Genomic DNA, 18,623 nt, shown 5'->3' with positions numbered 1-18,623 from the left:
GATGGGTATCATGGAAATAACAATGGTGTGAGAGGTAGGAGACCCCAGAAAGGCTTTCCTGTATCTGATAGAAAAACCCTGTACCAGCCACTCTGGTGTCCGGGCTGTTCTTCAAGCACACCAAGCAACGCCCACCTTTGGAGATTTGTCCTTATTTTCCCCTCCTTCTGGAATATTCTTTCCCCAAATATCCACATGGGTAGCTCTCAAAGGAAAGAAGAAAGGAAGGAAGGAAGGAAATAAGGACGGAAGAGAGGCAGGGGTTTCCCCAAACACTGGCTGTCACAGTTCATTCTGTGTGAAGCCTGTTGCGATAGAAAGATCACGGGCTGAGACTGCAGACACTCAGTGCATCGTTCTGGGCTCCGGGCATTTGTTAAACAAACTGACTTCATCAGCGTCGTCTCAAATGTCTCACAATCTCGAGCAAATCCACACATTTCCTCTTGGGTCTCTTGGGTCACGCTTTTATCTCTGTGTTCACTTAGCCTATAAATGCCTTTTCTTTTCTTTTTTTATTGCAGTAGAGTTGATTTACAATGCTGTGCCAATCTCTGCTGCACAGCAAAGTGACATATAGACATTCTTTTTCATATTCTTTTCCATTATAGTTTATCACAGGATATCAAATATAGTTCCCTGTGCTATACAGCAGGACCTTGTTGTGCATCCATTCTAAATGCAACAGTTTGCGTCTACCAACCCCAAACTCCCAGTCCATTCCTCTCCCTCCCCAGCTCTCCCTTGGCAACCACAAGTCTGTTCTCTCTGTGAGTCTGTTTCTGTTTTGTAGATAAGTTCATTTGTGCCATATTTTAGATTCCACATATAAGTGATGTCATATGATATTTGTCTTTCTCTTTCTGACTTACTTTACTTAGTATGATAATCTCTAGGTCCATCCATGTTCTTGCAAATCGTATTGTTTTGTTCTTTTTTATAGCTGAGTAGTTTTCCATTGTATATATGTATCACATCTTCTTTATCCATTCATCTATTGATGGACATTTAGGTTGTTTCCATGTTTTGGCTATTATGAATAGTGTTGCTATGAACATTAGGGTGCATGTATCTTTTTGAATTATAGTTTTGTCCAGGTGTATTCCCAGGAGTGGGATTGCTGGATCATATGGTATTTCTATTTTAAGTTTTCTGAGGAACCTCCATACTGTTTTCCATAGTGGTGTTACCAACTTACATTCCCACCAACTGTGTAAGAGGGTTCCCTTTTCTCCACACCCTCTCTAGCATTTGTTACTTGTAGACCTTTTAATGATGGCCATTCTGACCAGTGTGAGGTGGTACCTCATTGTAGTTTTGATTTGCATTTCTCTAATAATTAGTGATGTTGAGCAGCTTTTCATGTGCCTATTGGCCATCTGTATCTTCTCTGGAAAAATGTTTATTAAGGTCTTCTGTCCATTTTTTGCTTGGGTTGTTTGGTTTTATTTTGTTGAGTTGTATGAGCTATTTGTATATTTTGGAGATTAAGCCTTTGTCTGTCGCATCATTTGCAAATATTTTCTCCCATTCTGTAAGTTGTCTTTTCATTTTTTTTCCTGGTTTCCTTTGCTGTGCAAAAGCTTGTAAGTTTGATTAGGGTCCATTTGTTTATTTTTGTTTTCATTTCTATTGCCTTGGGAAACCAACCTAAGAAAATATCAGTATGATTTATGTCAGAGAATCTTTTGCCTATGCTCTCTTCTAGGAGTTTTACGGTGTCATGTCTTATGTTTAAGTCTTTAAGCCATTTTGAGTTTGTTTTTGTGCATGGCATGAAGGTGTGTTCTAACTTCACTGATTTACATGCAGCTGTCCAACTTTCCTAGCACCACCTGCTGAAGAGACTGTCTTTTTTGCGTTTTATATTCTTGCCTCCTTTGTTGAAGATTAATTGACCATAGGTGTGTGGGTTTATTTCTGGGCTCTCTATTCTGTTCCATTGATTCATATGTCTGTTTTTGTGCCAGTACCCCACTGTTTTGATTACTGTAGCTTTGTAGTATTGTCTGAAGTCTGGGAGAGTTTTGCCTCCTGCTTTGTTTGTTTTTTCCTCAGGATTGCTCTGGCAATTCTGGGTCTTTTATAGTTCCATATAAATTCTTGAATTATTTGTTCTAGTTCTGTGAAAAATGTCATGGGTAATTTGATAGGGATTGCATTAAATATGTAGATTGCTGTGGGTAGTATTGCCATTTTAACAATATTAATTCTTCAATCCAAGAGCATGGGATATCTTTCCATTTCTTTGAATCCTCTTTTATTTCCTTTATTAATGTTTTATAGTTCTCAGCATATAAGTCTTTCACCTCCTTCATCAGGTTTATTCCTAGGTATTTTATTTTTTTCTGGTGTGATTTTAAAAAGAATTGTTTTTTTCATTCCCTTTCTGATATTTCATTGTTAGTGTAAAGGAATGCGACAGATTTCTGAATATTAATCTTGTATCCTGCTACTTTACTGAATTCATTTATTAGTTCTAGTAGTTTTTGTGTGGAGTCCTTAGGGTTTTCTATATATAGTATTATGTCATCTGCATATAGTGAAAATTTTACCTCTTCCCTTCCAATTTGGATACCTTTTATTTCTTTTTCTTGTCTGATTACTGTGGCTAGGACTTCCAATACTATGTTGTATAGGATTTCCAACACTATGTTGAAGAGAAGTGGTGAGAGAGGGCATCCTTGTCTTGTTCCAGATTTTAGCAGGAAGGCTCTCAGCTTTTCACCATTGAGTATTATATTGGCTGTGGGTTTGTCATAAATGGCTTCTATTATGTTGAGATATGGTCCCTCTATTCCCACTTTGGTAAGAGGTTTTATCATGAATGGATGTTGAATTTTGTCAAATGCTTTTTCTGCATCTATTGAGAGGATCATGTAGTTTTTGACTTTTCTTTTGTTAGTGTGGTGTATTTCATTGATTGATTTGCGTATGTTGAACCATCCTTGTGAACCTGGGATGAATCCCACTTGGTCATGGTGGGATCTTTTTTATGTGTTGTTGGATTTGGTTTGCTAATATTTTGTTGAGAATTTTTGCATCTATATTCATCAAAGATATTGGCCTATAATTTTCTTTTTTGGTGGTGTCTTTGCCTGGTTTTGGTATCAAGGTGATGGTAGCTTTATAGAATGTCTTTGGGAGTGTTCCCTCCTCTTCAGTTTTTTGGAAGTGTTTGAGAAGGATAGATATAAGATCTTCTTTGTATGTTTGGTAGAATTCCCCTGTAAAACCAACTGGTCCTGGACTTTTGTTTGTAGGAATTTTTTTTTTTTATTACAAATTATATTTCACTTCTGGTGATTGGTCTGTTCAAATTATCTATTTCTTCTTGATTCAATTTTGGTGGGCTGTATGTTTCTAGAAATTTGTCCATTTCTTCTAGGTTGTCAAATTTGTTGACATATAATTGTTCATAGTATTCTCTTATGGTTTTTGTATTTCTGTGGTATCAGTTGAGATTTCTCCATTTTCATTTCTTATCTTGTTTATTTGGGTTCTCTCTTTTTTCCTCTTGGTGAGACTGGCCAGAGGCTACAAACACCTTTTCTAATCAGCTCCTCCTCATGTTACAGACCTCTCCTCTAATCCCCCTCTCCCCTCAGAGAAGGCCCTCCTGACCCACTGCACCCCCCCAGGCGGGTGTCCTGGAGCCTCCTCCGGGCTCACCATCCCCCTGGGCTCACCTGCTGCAGCCTGAGCACTCTGGGCTCTTGACATCTGAATGCATCTGGCTCCGTCTTTGACTGGGTCTAAGAGGAACATGCTTTCTCCCTCGGACCGTGGGCAAAATCTCACAAGAGGGGAGGGCTCTGTAAATGTTCACGAGCTTCAATCACTGCATCCCCAGTGTCTTTGGGGACAGAAGAGGTGCACACAACTCAGCTTGGGAAGGCAAGTTCAGAGGTGAGAGGGAGACTCTTGCCTCGGTCCTAAATGCGTTAGTACATATGGACCAGGCTTGGGGGAGTTGGGGAGGGGAAGCCTGGAGGCTTTCCCCAGCACAGTGAGCGTCCTATGATTGTATTCTGGCATCATTTCCTTGTACTCTAGAGGCTCCCCAGAGACACTGGCCTGGGGTGGAGCTGAGTGGGTGTTGGCAGGTGAGCAAGAACATTGGCTCCTCCCCCCAGCACTTCCTCCATGCTACCACTAGAGGGCGACGTGAGCCCATTTATCACATCCATCCCGGCCTCCTGGCCACACCCACCCCACATCTGGACTAAGAGATGACTGACCTTCACAGGGGTGGCTTCTGCTTTATGGCTACATTCGTGTCCAATCACAACATTGTCCCAAAGCCCAGCTTTTCTGAATAAGTGGTTTGCATATACTCATAGCATTAAAATAATATTTACCACATTTAAAAGAACTCTTTGCTACTTTGCTTGGAATATAGCAGGCACTGTGCTAAGTGTTGTCTACTTATGATCATTCAGAACCTTCATAAATGCCCCCACAATGTGGAACGTCTTGTTATCCCCATTTGTCAGATGGAGAAAGTGAAGCACAAAGAACCAATCGTTTCGCCAATTCACGCAGGCTCGTTGTGTGGAGCCGACGAGCTCGGTAGCCATCCTAACCTCCACACTCCACTCCCAGCAGACGGTAACAAGCAGGCATTGTCTGGGGGCAGCAGGAGAGCAGGATTCCCTTAGGAATGAAGGAAGGATGGGCTGGACAGTAGAGACCCTGTGATCAAAGGATCAGAGGAGAGAAGAGGCATGGTGTGCTCGCTGAACTATCACATGTGTGATTTTGCTGTGGGAAAATGGACTTTGAATAGGGATCAGATTGACCATTTTGGTGGATAAGCTGAGCCTCTCTATTCCAAATATCCATCAGGTTCCTTCTAAGTGCCAGACCTGTTTCTAGGATATAGGGGGAAAGGAAGAAACACAAAGCAACAACAACAGCAAAGCAAGGATCCTGGTCTTCCTGAAACTTCCATTGCAGCTGCAGGGGGAGTAGAGGACCAGAAATGGAGTGCGGGCAATGTAAATGCCACTCAAATTTGAATTTCAGAGAATCAACAAATAATTTTTTAGTATAATTTTGTATCACACAATATTAGGGTCATACAAAAAATCTTTGCTGTTTAGTACAAGAATGTGTCAAATATTGCACGGAACACACTCACACTAAACTTTAATTTTTTTTTTGGCCAAGCCTTGGGGCATGTGGGATCTTAGTTCCCCCACCAGGGATCGAACCTGTGCCCCCTGCAGTGGAAGTGGTTACCAAGCCCTAACCACTGGACCGCCAGGGAATTCCCTAAACAATTTTTTTGAGTGTGTGTCCCAAATATTGCATGAGACATATTTATACTAAAAAGTTATTCATTAATGATTGGGAATTCAAATTTAATTGGAGCCTGTATTTTATCTGGCAATTTATCTGGAGGGTGAAGAGATACATAAGGAAAAATTTAATAAGACATATAGTAGGTCACATGGTAATAAGTGCTGTTGAGAAAAATACAGCCCTTCATTTGGAGAAAGGAAAGGAGTCATGTTATGGGTCTAAATACCAGCCACGCACGGGTCTCTCCTGATGCCCAGCCCTTGGCCCTCCTATTTCCAGGGGCAGATTATTATGACCTAGAAAGAGGGAAGATGTTCTGAAATTAGCAGAGATTGGTGAAAGTATCCAAAGGAGAAGTCATTTCTCTTTAGCTGAAAATATTTCAAAAATTATATTTTTGATCTAGTCTAGAAAATTTGAAAGCCTAAAATCCCAATGATGTGAAGCAAACATAAGGAGATAAGTTAGAGCTCCTAAACATTCTCCCAGCTTGGATGGTCATGTCTTTTAGATTTTTATTTGATATTAAAACCCATAAAGGTCAAGGATTCTGTCAACAGGGCCCGGAACCACAAATGTATCCCTTCTCTGCTTTCTCCTAAAAGCACATCATAAAAACTAGAACTGTTTACTAAGGCTCAGGGTCACTGAGGACTGTTTAATTAAGTTTGCTCTGCTGTGTCAGAGACTCAAGAGAAGCTCTGATAGAGTGGAATTCCCAGGAATTTGGATTCATCATCGGTACCATGCATGGTGCAGTATGGCTGCACTTGAGGTGAGGCCCCTCACATTGCTGTTACAATTACTACAGGTACTGCTTAAGGTTATTTCTACCTCAAGAATTTTATTCAAAATCACAAAATAAATAGGAAAATGCTTTAAAAACTATAAGCACTAACTAGCTACTAGGCATTATTATTACTGCTAGATGCAGCTAGGGATTCAGCATGGATCAGTTTGAATGATGTTAAAAGCTACTCAATATTTACAGGTTTATGAGACCTTTTCCCTAATACAAAATTAAATTACTTATATATCTAAACATTGATGTGACCTAGATGTGTTTAGGGTCTCCATGAGTTGCAACTTGATACAAGCCATTAACTGATCCTATATTCTAGAAGGATCTGATGGAAAAGCTAAGTGTATCATTTGGGGTCCAGTCTGAGAGACAGAAAGCACACGGTAATTTGAACAAGAAAATGTTACTGTAAAGAACTAGTAGCTATAACAGAGGATTGGCATAAGGAGGGACTGGTTTACTCGAAGAAGTAAAGAGAACTGTGAAGAATATAGAAGTAGCAGGTATCAGGAGCAGCTATGCCCCCTAGGTCTGAGATAGAGCACCCAGGAAAGAGGTTCCCCCGCCTCTCCACACTCCCCTGGGCAGAATCCCTGTCTTTATTAGAGAGGGCACGCCACGGCTCACTGGATCGCAGAGAAGTCACAGAGTTTCTATACAGGTGCAACGTGCTAGAAATCGGACTTCAGGGTTGCTGGGAAAATCTGTCCACAGAAAGATGCTGTACCTGAAGACTTACCGCAGAGCTGCTGGAGGGAGTGCAGGGTTCACGGGGGGGTCGGGTTCCCACGCGCTCTGCTGTGACGATGCCCAAGGTGGCGTCAGGGGTCCTGCTGACTGGACAGTGCTGGGTGTCGGAGGGCCACACCACAACCAGGAAGAGAGAGACCCCTCCATCCCACAGCACCCTGCAGCACCACGCTCCGCTGACAACTTGGTGCGAGCCGACGTAGGAGAGCATGTACAGGGCCCATCTCCTTACTGCGGAATAGGGTGATGAAGGCTGATTTGGAGCTGAGAGGCAGTACACTAACTGCCACAATGGGTGTCAACCATGAGGTTTTGCTCTTTAGGAATAAACTATCTGAAGACAGAAAGCAACGAGGTCTAGCGTGGGACTCGATGGTTGCTTCTAAAGCTCTAGCGTGCACGTGAATCACCTATTGAGCATGTTTAAATAAAGATTTCTGGGCCCCATTTCTTTCTGGGAGTTTCTGAAACAGGAGGTTTACTACAGGGGCTGACCATTTGCCTTTCTTAGCAATTCCCAGATGATGTCAGTCTCCAGAGAAGTATTCTTCTCCCTCGATCCTTAGGAGGTTTATTTCTACTGAAGAGCATCTTATTTTTAACACTTGGTTTTATAAGCAGGATCTCACTGTACGTCGCTTTCTATTAGTCCCCATATTTAGTTATCATATATAAGCAGCAGGGAACCCTCATCTTTCTGAAAGCACATATTTGGATTGTTTTTTAATAATATCATTCCCACCCAGTTGTGTACTTGATTATTTTATTTAATTATCTATTTTAATTTGGGATTTTCTGAATGGGTTTTAAAAAGCAATAACTTCAGCAATATTTTCTCAATTATTCTAATGAAAGGACTATTCAGATCATTCTTTGAATGTGAGTTGGAATTGACAATTTCACACATGATTTAGCAGTGAAACATGATTTCTAAAAACCTCAGAAAACTGCTACAGATAGGTTTTTATATTGAGAAACTGTGATGAAATGGATACAAAGCTCTGGGGAAAAAAAGTAAAAACTGTTTTTGGCAGTTTCTTTCCTTTTCTTTCAATGTGGGATCGGGTGTTAAGACCAAAGATAATTCAACCTAGCTCTGTTTTTCCTATATAATTCCTAGGGTTTATAGAGTGTTTTTCTTTCACATAGCTAAAAAGTACAGCAACTATGACATATATCATTGGCTTTAATGAAAATCTTAGTTATATGACAGTAATGAGCTTCACTTTGGGCTGAAGTACTGCCCTGAGTTTATGTCTCCAAGATTTTCTTTTCCTCTCCAGGCGGCAAACTTCACTTTGTACACGTAATGTTATTTCATGGGACCTTTAATTTTAGTCCATAAAATAATTGAGCTTCTTTCATCTTGCTAATTATTTCCATAACTTCCTGACTCACTCTCCAATAAATTGGTGAGATAGTTTTCTTAACGAATGAAGCCAAATTACAGAAAAATCCCTGGCTGTGAGTTACTGTTCCTGGGGTTTTCATCTGAACTTAGTAACTAGCAATGAGCCCTTCAACAATTGCTTATAGTATGTTTTCCTTTCTGGGTTTAAGTTTTCTCATACGCAGAATGACAAATTTAAAGAAATTATTTGTAGGCAACCCTCTACCTCCCAGATTCTATACATTTTTATCAGAATATCTTTAAAATATAATATTGATTTCATTAAACAGAGATACTGTAACAAGGTCAATAAAATTATTGGCATTTTCTCTTTACTTGTGATTTTAAAAAATAACTTTATGGTTCTTTTGTTGGATAGGTGAACAGTGCTGAATAATCATTGGTACATGCTAATATCTGGAGGGTCATTGCTCTGACTTTTTAAAAAAAATAACAATACAATGGCAAATAGATTGTTCTAGCTGGTGTACCATAGTAAAATGAACCACTGGGTGGCAGTATAATGCAGAAAATCATAGGCATCAGGGCTCTGTAGCTGTACGCCTAATGAGGTGTGCTTTGTCACATCATCTTTAATGTGAATTACTTAACCAATATAAGCTACATCAAACTAGTGAATTGAGAGATATTACTATAACTCTCTGTTTTTAAAGACAGCATTTTAAACTTTATGGTGAAATTCATTCCAAGAAATAATTCTGAAATGTGAGGTGGGGATTTCTCAACATTTCAAGAATTTCACAAGATTATTGGAAATGTATAACAATCAAATACAATGCTTTTTTTTTAAAAAAAAAATAGGTGCTATGAATTATTATTGTGGGAAAAGGATATGGCAGGAGAAAAAGGCTTAATTTTTTATTGTTAATTTTTTTTTAAGGTTGGGCTGGTGAAGAATCGTTCACCTCGTTATCACACATAGTGGGACGTGAGATGTGTCCAGTGATCCCAGGCTCAGGGGATGACCTAAAGCAGAAAATGACACATTCTTGAATCATGGAATGATCATCGTTGGGCTCATCCATCTTCCCACGGATTTCCTGAAAGGCTCCAGTTCAGGCCCGAACACAACCACCACCCACCTTTTTCCTCCAACACCAGACACGTTACCGGGGGACTGAGGCAAAGTGGCGAGTTCAGTGTTCATGGGAGGTTGTTCCTCCCTTCCAATGGGAACGTGGGACTATTTCCCACAAGAAAGGGGAGGCCCCAAAAGACTCACTCATGAGGTCTCGGGAGAGCTGGCCCCAGTTGAGGTAGAAACTCAATTACCGCTAGGACCCCCTTTGCAGAGGGGGCAAAGATTGTGGAGGGTTGCAGCCCAAGGAGGCTCCGTGCAGCACAGCTGGGGGATATTATGGGAAACACACACAACATTTCACACGCATAACCCAATGAGTTGAGATTTCTGAATACGCCTTTCTTGCAGTGTTGTTCTATGTAAAGCTAAATTTCAGCTTCTTTCTAATTTCCTATACAAGCAGCACATTGGTGGGTTTGGATTTTGTGGTAACTGTACTTAAAGATGCACTTTGAAATTCTTCGCTTGTATATCTCACTTTTTATCTGGTATCTGGCACAGAAAAGGCACTCAAAACAGTGCAGAACTAGAACAGACCTAGTTTGTGTGTTCGTGTGTGTTTGTTTCCTCTGGATCATGCTGTTTGCATTACCCAATATCTTGTATGCTGTCTCTGAGGCAGCTCTGACTAGAACAACCTCACGTTGTAATCAACCTTGGAACTTTAAAAAATGCTGATGCCTAGATCCTTTGTCCAGAGATTTTGATCTAACTGCTGTGAGTATAACCTGGAGACTGGAATTTTTTTAACTTTCCGGAGATTCTAATATGCAGCCAGACTGAGAGCTACTGTCTAGGTTAATTCTTTCTTCAGCTGTATCTGATCTACAATTTAACCTATTCTTTGAGAATTAAATTTAAATGACTATACTTTCTTTTAATTTCTAAGACACACATTTTTTAAAAATTAATCTGCTTTTTTGTTGTGGTGCCATTGTTTTATATTCTTTACATCTTCTTTTATAACTCTAATCATTTAAGATCTATTTTACAGCTTCTATTGGATACTTATTTTATCAGAAAATCTCAGGATTCTACTCCTACTTTTTGGCATGTGCTATTTCTTGCTTATGGTGGCTTGTTCTCTTGCATGTTTTATAATTTTGGATTGTGAACCTAACTTAGGCAGACCTCTATCTGGGAATCCTGGTGGCTTTGATCTAAAGCAGTCTTGCCTTTTCTTCTGCCAAATGAAAAGTAGTATTTCCACAGTCCTAGGAAACCTGTACACAGTTTTAGGAAAATTTCTGGTATTCTGTGTCCTTGGATCACAGATATTTGCACTTTCCTACTACAAGCCATGCTTGTGGACAGGGCTGGGTTTTAGAATTCTCAGAGGAGCATTTTCCACCCGATGGCCCCAAAGGGTAGACAAGGTTAGTCACTGCCTTCTCATTTGGGTGCATACATTTGTTTGGGGATCATTTTCCTCAAGGATGCAGATGTTTTCTTAATCATGACCTGTTTCATGCAGGCTGAAGGCCTCTATTCTTGGTTGCACAAAGAAATGACAGTCCAGTCCCCTCTTTGGTCACCATCCCTCCCTGACACATACCACCCTCCCAGGAAAATTGTACCTCTGCTCACATTTTTTTCTCTGTGGTTTATTTCTGCCACACAGGGATTTTCCTTCTTTCTTGGCACCTCAGCTATGCAATGGACATGATGCTTTCATCACTTTACCTAGCATTTCTGTGAGACGTGTCTCAAGAGACTTTATTTTTGGGCTGCGTTGGGTCTTCGTTGTTGCACGTGGGCTTTCTCTAGTTGTGGCGAGCCGGGGCTACTCTTCGTTGCGGTGCGTGGGCTTCTCATTGGAGTGGCTTCTCTTGTTGCGGATCAGGGGCTCTAGGTGCACGGGATTCAGTAGTTGTGGCACGAGGGCTTAGTTGCTCCGCGACAGGTGGGATCTTCCCGGACCAGGGGCTGAACCCGTGTCCTCTGCATTGGCAGGCGGATTCTTAACCATTGTGCCAGCAGGAAAGTCCCTCAAAAGACTTTTCAGATTAGCCTGCCTTCTTGTATAAACTAACTCCCATCTTATCCCCACCCCACCTCATTATATATAACAGATGCTCAACAATATTTTCTGATTTCAATGTCTACCCAGCCTCACTTATTCCATCAGTCCCTGATATCTGCTGGAGCCCTCAGTTACACCGAGAAACATCCGTCATCCCTTTACCTCCCTTATGATTTATTAATTCAATTGCTTTCACATATATTCACAGCACTTAGAGTGTTAGAATTTTCAGGTTACTAAGCTTGTTCTCTTTTATGCATGAAAGAGTTTCTTGAAATTCCACCTGTCCCAGGATGCTTACAGAACATGGAGTGATGATTTTAAAATAGAGATAAATTTTTAAAGTTGTTAATAATTTCAAAAAAAAAAAAACAACAAGCAAGCCTTTCTCTACCTCTCCTCCCAAAGCAGTCTTGCATGGATGATTAGTCTTAATTAAATGAGTTCCACGAAATATATGAGATTGCTACTATTTTCAATGTATTTTTAAGTAAGTCTGGTCCCATACCATGTACTTTACATTATAAACTAAAATAGAGTCCTGTGCCATTTGCTATATATTGAAATTTGGTGAGTTTGTGGATGATGATACTAGCGGACTATTTTTTCTTTATTGATCGCACATGTCTTAAAGAGTAGAAAGTAGTTTATAACAGACATCTTAAAGAACTTCTAGCAAGATATTAATAATAAGCAAAGAGGTAATCTCTCCTACATGATATTGGGGGAAAACACAGTCATAAAAATAACTGTAGTGTAATTGGAAATTAGCTTTTAAATTGCATTGGTTTACTTAGATTTTCAAGGGAGAAAGGAAATAAAAGATACTGAAAGTAACATTCATTATCAGATTTCTCAGATTGCATGAAAATGTCCCTGCCTTTATTTTAAAAAAAAAATCAGTGCCTCTCACATGTGATCGGCCAGACTTGGTTTTGATTGTCTGCATTATGATCTTCTTGTTAGAGTGTAATGAGATTCAGTCCTGCACATGTGAATACCCGCCGCCTGTCACTGAGCCATCTGTCTATGACTTAAAGGCAGGAGCACGCCGTCTGCAGTGAATAGAGAAAAATGGAAATTTATATTAGAACCGTTTCTCTTTGTCCTTTGTTCATGATGTAAAACCACCTGGCATTATTCACTGGGGCTCAGACATTTAGCAGGTAACCTATCCAGCAATTTTAAGATGTGTCCCAGAATCGGGGTATATTTTGACATCTGGACAGTGGCCAATCTTCTTCCTGCACCAGGTACTGTTTTAAGGAAGTCCTTTTTTTTAAAATTATAAACCTTATTTTCTAGAGCAGTTTTAGGTTTACAGAATAATTGGCCAGAAAATACAGAGTTTCCCTTCAGTCCTCCCTATTATTAACCCCTTGCATAATAAGTGAGGTATATTTGTTACAGGTGATGAACTAATATTAGCACATTATTATTAACTGAAGTCCATAGTTTGCATTAGGATTCCTTCTTTGTGTTGTACACTTCCGTGGGTTTTGCCAAATGCATAATGTCAGGTATTCGCCATTAGAGTATCATACAGAATCGTTTCACTGCCCTAAAGTCTTGTGTTCCACCAGTTCTTCCTCCCGCTCCAACCCCTGGCAACTACTGATCATTTTTACTGTCTCTATAGCTTTTCATTTTCCAGAATGTCACAGAGTTGGCATCATACACTGTGTAGCCTTTCCAGAGTGTCTCTTTCCTCTAGCAATATGTGTGTATCAGCTTTTAATTACCTTGAGTATATCTTTCATTTCAGACCAATTCATCCTCTGTTCTTCTAATTCTTCCTCCTTCAATTGTGATATTTTTACTCTCACTATCGCATCACTAATGTTCATCATCAGTTAAAAAAAACTAATCATGAAAACACGTAAATAAATTACCAGAGTGAGATTTTAAAATACACTTAGTCGTTCTGCTTATATAAATAGAGATAAATAAGAAAGGCAAATAAAACATAGGGTGATGATGGGGGAAAAGAGACATGGGCATACCTTTTTGCCTGTCTGAGCCTTGGTCTCTTCATCACTAGAATGAGGATATTATTACTGTTTTCCAAATTCCCCATGAGGATTAACCCTTCCATGTGGTGTATGTAGAAGGCACTCAGTGACAGAGAAGGAAACAGACAAGAAGTAGAAGAGAAACAGGAAGAAAAGGCTGAAGAAAGGTACAGGAGTAGGAGAAGGGGGCAGATTTCGCCATGCCCCAAAGTAGAGGTTGTTTCTGAGGACAAGGTTCCATCATCAGGGTATTAAATTTTATTAAAGGGTGTGAAATAGAAAAAATGTTTACCTTTCAGAAAGTCCCCATGGCTGTTGGAACCCAGATGATTTTTCTGAGTCAATTCCCAAAGTCAACAGAACAGACATGATATTTAAGACCTATTTCTCTTCCCTAATAATTCTAAAAATAAATATAAAGGGCAAGAATTTGCCTACCCATTGTGGAATAAAAGTGATGATAAAATATAATATTTTAGCTATTTCAACTGAAAACACCTCTTTTTTTGATTTTCCATCAGTCCCATCTTTAGAGATTACATTTCAAAGTGATCAGTCCCATCTTTAGAGATTACGTTTCATTAGTCTTCTTAAATATTGTTGAATATTTTAGATCAATGTGGATGAACTCTTTTGACCTTGCCTTCTTCTCATCACACTTTACTAGTAACCCTGGGAATAAGAATTTGTATAAACATAGGAGATATCAAAACACCAATAATCGGTGGACATTCTGTACAACTAGATAATGTATTTTCCAAGGGAAGTGTTGCTTCCTTACCTTTACAACCCTGATTCCATCCATCCTGGCCGTAAGTTTTCCCAGTGGTGATAGTTCTTGGGAATCTTCCCTGAGGAGAAATATGGGAAGTCTTTTGGTATTGTGGGCTGTCATCCTTGACTTCCCAGAGTTGCCAGAATTCTGCATACTCCAGAGGAAGTGTTGTGTTTACAGCCTCCCCTACTGAGAACAGGCACCGAGCAGAGCAGATCACTCACAAATGGATGAGAGTGAGTTTTGTACCCATAAGCTCCCAGCCCCTAAGAACTCCTATCCCTGAATCCACAAAGCCCAGCTACGCTCAGGGTGAAGAGTTAGTCCGTCCCTTCCTCTTCCAACTGGGGATTCTCGGTGACCATCTTTGGGTATGTCCTCCTTCTCAGTGGTGGTGAAGCAGTGCTCTGTCTGTGATGATCTTCAGAGTCTTCTAGCTCATGTACACTTATGATTCCAGGGACTGGTCAGGGTGTCCTTTTTTCTCTCAGGTGAACAGCTAAGGACCTCCATGGTAGCCTTCTCTCTCTCTTCAGGCTCTGCAGGAGCCGATGCAGATGGTCCTTATTTGTGTTCTGGGATTATGCACACACAGAGGTGCACCTCTAAGACCCCCTTTAGGACCACCTCCTGGTGAAGCGTGTGATCAGCTGATGACTTCGTGCTGCTTTTTATTCAAGATCCATCCCAGTTCATGCTCAGGGCTCCCTCCAGACACTGGTTGAGCAAGACCCCAATCATTTCTGTCCAAGGCAGGCCAGGTCTCATGGGCAAGCTTGGCCTTGGAGCATCCCATTGGGCTGCAGAGTCTGTGTCAGTCCTTACCTAGGTGGGATGACACCCTCTACCCAGTCCTGTTCCTGTTCCTTTTCTTTCCAAGCTGTTTCTCCTCAACAAGTCTTTTGGCCCCCTAACTCTGCCTCTGGGTCCACTTCCTGTGTCAGGTATTAGCTGCACAATTAATTAAGCAGGTATTTAACTGAAGAGGGTGAGACCCATGTTGGGGCCCCACCATCATGATTAAATTAGTGACTAGAAGGCCGGGCCGAATGTTCCTTACCACACACAAGGATTGCATATGGTGACCTTCCAATAAAGGCTTGTTGGATTCAGTTTTCCAAGAACTCATCTTCGGCTACAGTTTTTTTCTTTATTAACATACTCTTTTCCCCTCCCCCCAAATCATACGTACATATATGTATACCTCAGCCTGGAGGTCTGCACTTTAATTGCATAAGTGTGATTGTGCTGATTAAAAATCCCCAGGTAAATTCAGGTTAACTGCGTGACTGCTGAAACCCTCCTGCCTCTCACAGGATGCAAAAGGCGGCCCCTCTGCTCCTCAGCTGCCCTTTCCTGGCAAGGCAGAGTATCTTGGCCGCTCTTTTGGCAGTCTGTGCCGAGATGTCATTTTCCAAGAAAAGGATTCACTTCTAATGCAGCTGACTGCCTCCCTTATAAGTTGAAAAGTGTTTTGGCAGCTACGGCAAACAGAGATCAGGCGTAGGCTGCTCTCCCTTTGAACGCAACTTGCTGAGACGGTGAGGGACCCATTTCCCTTATTTCAGGACACGTGCAGTCTAATGAGTCACATGTGAGCCCTGAGATTTCCATTCACAAAAGGATTGCTTTGGGTGGGCTGCATACTATATGGTACCCTTGGTGCAACCTTTATAAATAAGACACTTCTTCACGGTGACAGGGGGTTATTTTCCTTTTAAAAGCTGTGTTCCCTCCCTATTCATTAGGAAGCTGTTGGGTGATAGAATGAGAGATCTGGGAGGTTAGCCTCGCCTTGTCCTTTTTGAGGCAAAACTTCTAGGTAATCAACATCTGCCTCCCCTATGTCATGTCTATTTGCTGTGGCCTGAATGTCCCCCAAAACTCATATGCTGAAATCCTAATCCCCAAAGGTGATGGTGTTAGTGGGTGGGGCCTTTGGGAAGTGCTTAAGTCCTGAGGTTAGAGCTCTCATGGATAGCATTAGTGCCTGATAAAAATAGGCTCCAGAGCGATCCCTAGCCCCTTCCACCATGTGAGGGCACAGCGAGAAGGCACTGGCTCTGACACAGGAAGAGGTCCGTCACCCGACCCTGCTGGCATCTTGATCTTGGACTTTCTGCCCCCAGAACTGTGAGAATTAAATTTCTGTTGTTTATAGGCTTCCCAGTCTGGGATATATCACTAAGACTCTACCAGTCACCTTTCTTAACTCCCTTGCTCCAGTGCATATGCTGTAAGCAAACAAGAACTGTTTACTCACACGTTCCAGCACTGCTTTTTTCTGCTCTTTTTGTATTAATCTCTCTTAATACTATTCTAAATCTCTCCTACCTTTTCTAGTTTGATATTCTGCTGTTTGGTTCTCCTTTCTCTTGAACCCTTTCACACCTTCTACCACCTAATGACAAGCATCCTCTGGGGTTTAATTTTAGGATAATTATTCTGTTATCAGGAATTTACTCTCATAGTTTCCCAATCCGTGTAGCATTCACTGATGCTATGAATTTAAATCCTATCTTGTGTAAATATCTATTTCACTTTATTCAAGATTTCCTACTATCTATTCAAAATTCGTGATTAATTTGGGATAGACACAAGTCACTCAGAAATGCAGCGTGAAGTCAGTAATTAAAGCTCTGGTTTCCTTAAGAAGGTAAGCTTCCTTCAGTACCCTGAAGTCTTCAGGGTTTTTGTGGAACCGTGGCCCTCACTCCTGCTGTTTCCACTGATACGGAGGAAGAGAATTTTGAGCAATCTCTTGGCCTTTTTTCATCCCCTCACTGCACCCTCGCCGTGGGACAGTAATATCTGAATTTAAGTTAAAAAATAGTGAACATGCAGCTCGACCAACCTCCTCTTTTTATTTAGGAGATGGCTGGCTGTTTCCCAGCCACACTGTAAACTCTGCCCAGGCAGACGCCCCTGGTGGTCCTGAGAACATAGATTGGTTGACAGAGTGTTTGAATCTAGATTTACTACTAACGGTCCCACTTGGCGAACACACTGCAGTCCTGTTGTCCAACATCTGCATCAGCTGATTTATTATTCTTTTTTTAATTGAGATATAATTGGCATATAACATTATATTAGTTTCAGCTGTGCAACAGAATGATTCAATATTTGTATATATTGGGAAATGATTATAATCCTTTTTTATTGGAGTATAGTTGGTTTACAATGTTGTGTTAGTTTCAGGAGCACAGCAAAGTGATTCATATCTATCTATCTATAGATATATATACTCTTTTTCAAATTCTTTTCCATTATAGGTTATTACAAGATATTGAATATAGTTCCTTGCGCTATATCCTTGTTGTTTATTTTGTATACAGCAGTTTGTATCTGCTATTTCCAAACTCTTAATTTATCCCTCCCCCATCCCCACCCCCACTGGTAACCATAAGTTTCTTTTCTATGTCTGTGAGTCTGTTTCTGTTTTGTAAATAAGTTCATTTTTTTAGATTCCACATGTAAGTGATAGTATATGATATTTGTCTTTGTCTGACTTACTTAGTTTAGTATGATAATCTCTAGGTCCATCCATGTTGCTGCAGAAAACATGATTTCATTCTTTTTTATGGCTGAGTAATATTCCTTTATATATATATATATATATACACACACACACACACATATATATATATATATATATATATATATATATATATATATATATGCCACATCTTCTTTATCCATTCATCTGTCCATCTGTCGATGGACACTTAAGTTGCTTCCATGTCTTGGTTATTGTAAATAGTGCTGCTATTAACACTGGGGTGTATCTTTTTGAATTAGAGCTTTTGTCTTTTCCAGATATATGCCCAGGAGTGGGATTGCTGGATCATATGGCAACTCTATTTTTAGTTTTTTAAGGAACCTCCATACTGCTCTCATAATTATAATTCTTAATTTTATATTTTAGATGTCTTTCTCATATCTAATTTTATTTGTATTTCATTTCCTCGTTCAACATTTTATTATGAAAAATTTCAAACACAGCAAAGTTAAAAAATATTTTCCAGTAAATACCTATATACCGTCAACATTTTACTAAACATGTTTTAACACATAACCATCCATTTCTCCATCTCTCTAGACGCTAATTAATTCATCATATTTTTTGAGGTACATAAATGTAATGCCTCAACATGACACTAAACTTTCCCCTAAGTCCTTTTCAGTGTACACACAGTTACAGTTTCTTTTTATTTAAATATAAACTAAACAATCCATGAAATGCATACATTTTAAATACACATATGTTGAGTTTTGACAAATACACACACCAAGGTAACCAAAACCTCTGTCAAGTTGTAGGACATTACCATCAACCCAGAAAGTTATCTTACACCACTTTCCAGTAAATTCTTACCCCCTCGCCTCAAGAGCAACTTCTGATTTTTTCCCACCATAGATTAAATGCTTGTTCTGGAACTTTATATAACTGGAATCACACATA

The 18,623-nt window shown here is 40.1% G+C and overlaps 1 long non-coding RNA gene across 1 annotated transcript in view; it reads left to right on the top strand.

Annotated features, from left to right (window-relative positions):
- Positions 1–7,029: 7,029 nt before the first annotated feature.
- Positions 7,030–18,623, top strand: part of LOC309630718 — a 34,721-nt gene continuing 23,127 nt past the window's right edge. Inside the window, exon 1 of the long non-coding RNA XR_014245903.1 lies at positions 7,030–16,294. This is a non-coding gene — a long non-coding RNA (uncharacterized lncRNA). The remainder of the gene's footprint in view (positions 16,295–18,623) is intronic.

Source organism: Balaenoptera borealis (assembly GCF_965194805.1).
Source record: "Balaenoptera borealis genome assembly, chromosome: 6".
NCBI classification, from domain to species: domain Eukaryota; kingdom Metazoa; phylum Chordata; class Mammalia; order Artiodactyla; family Balaenopteridae; genus Balaenoptera; species Balaenoptera borealis.
Note: the sequence above shows the minus strand (reverse complement) of the source record. Positions and strands in the feature narration are given on the sequence as shown.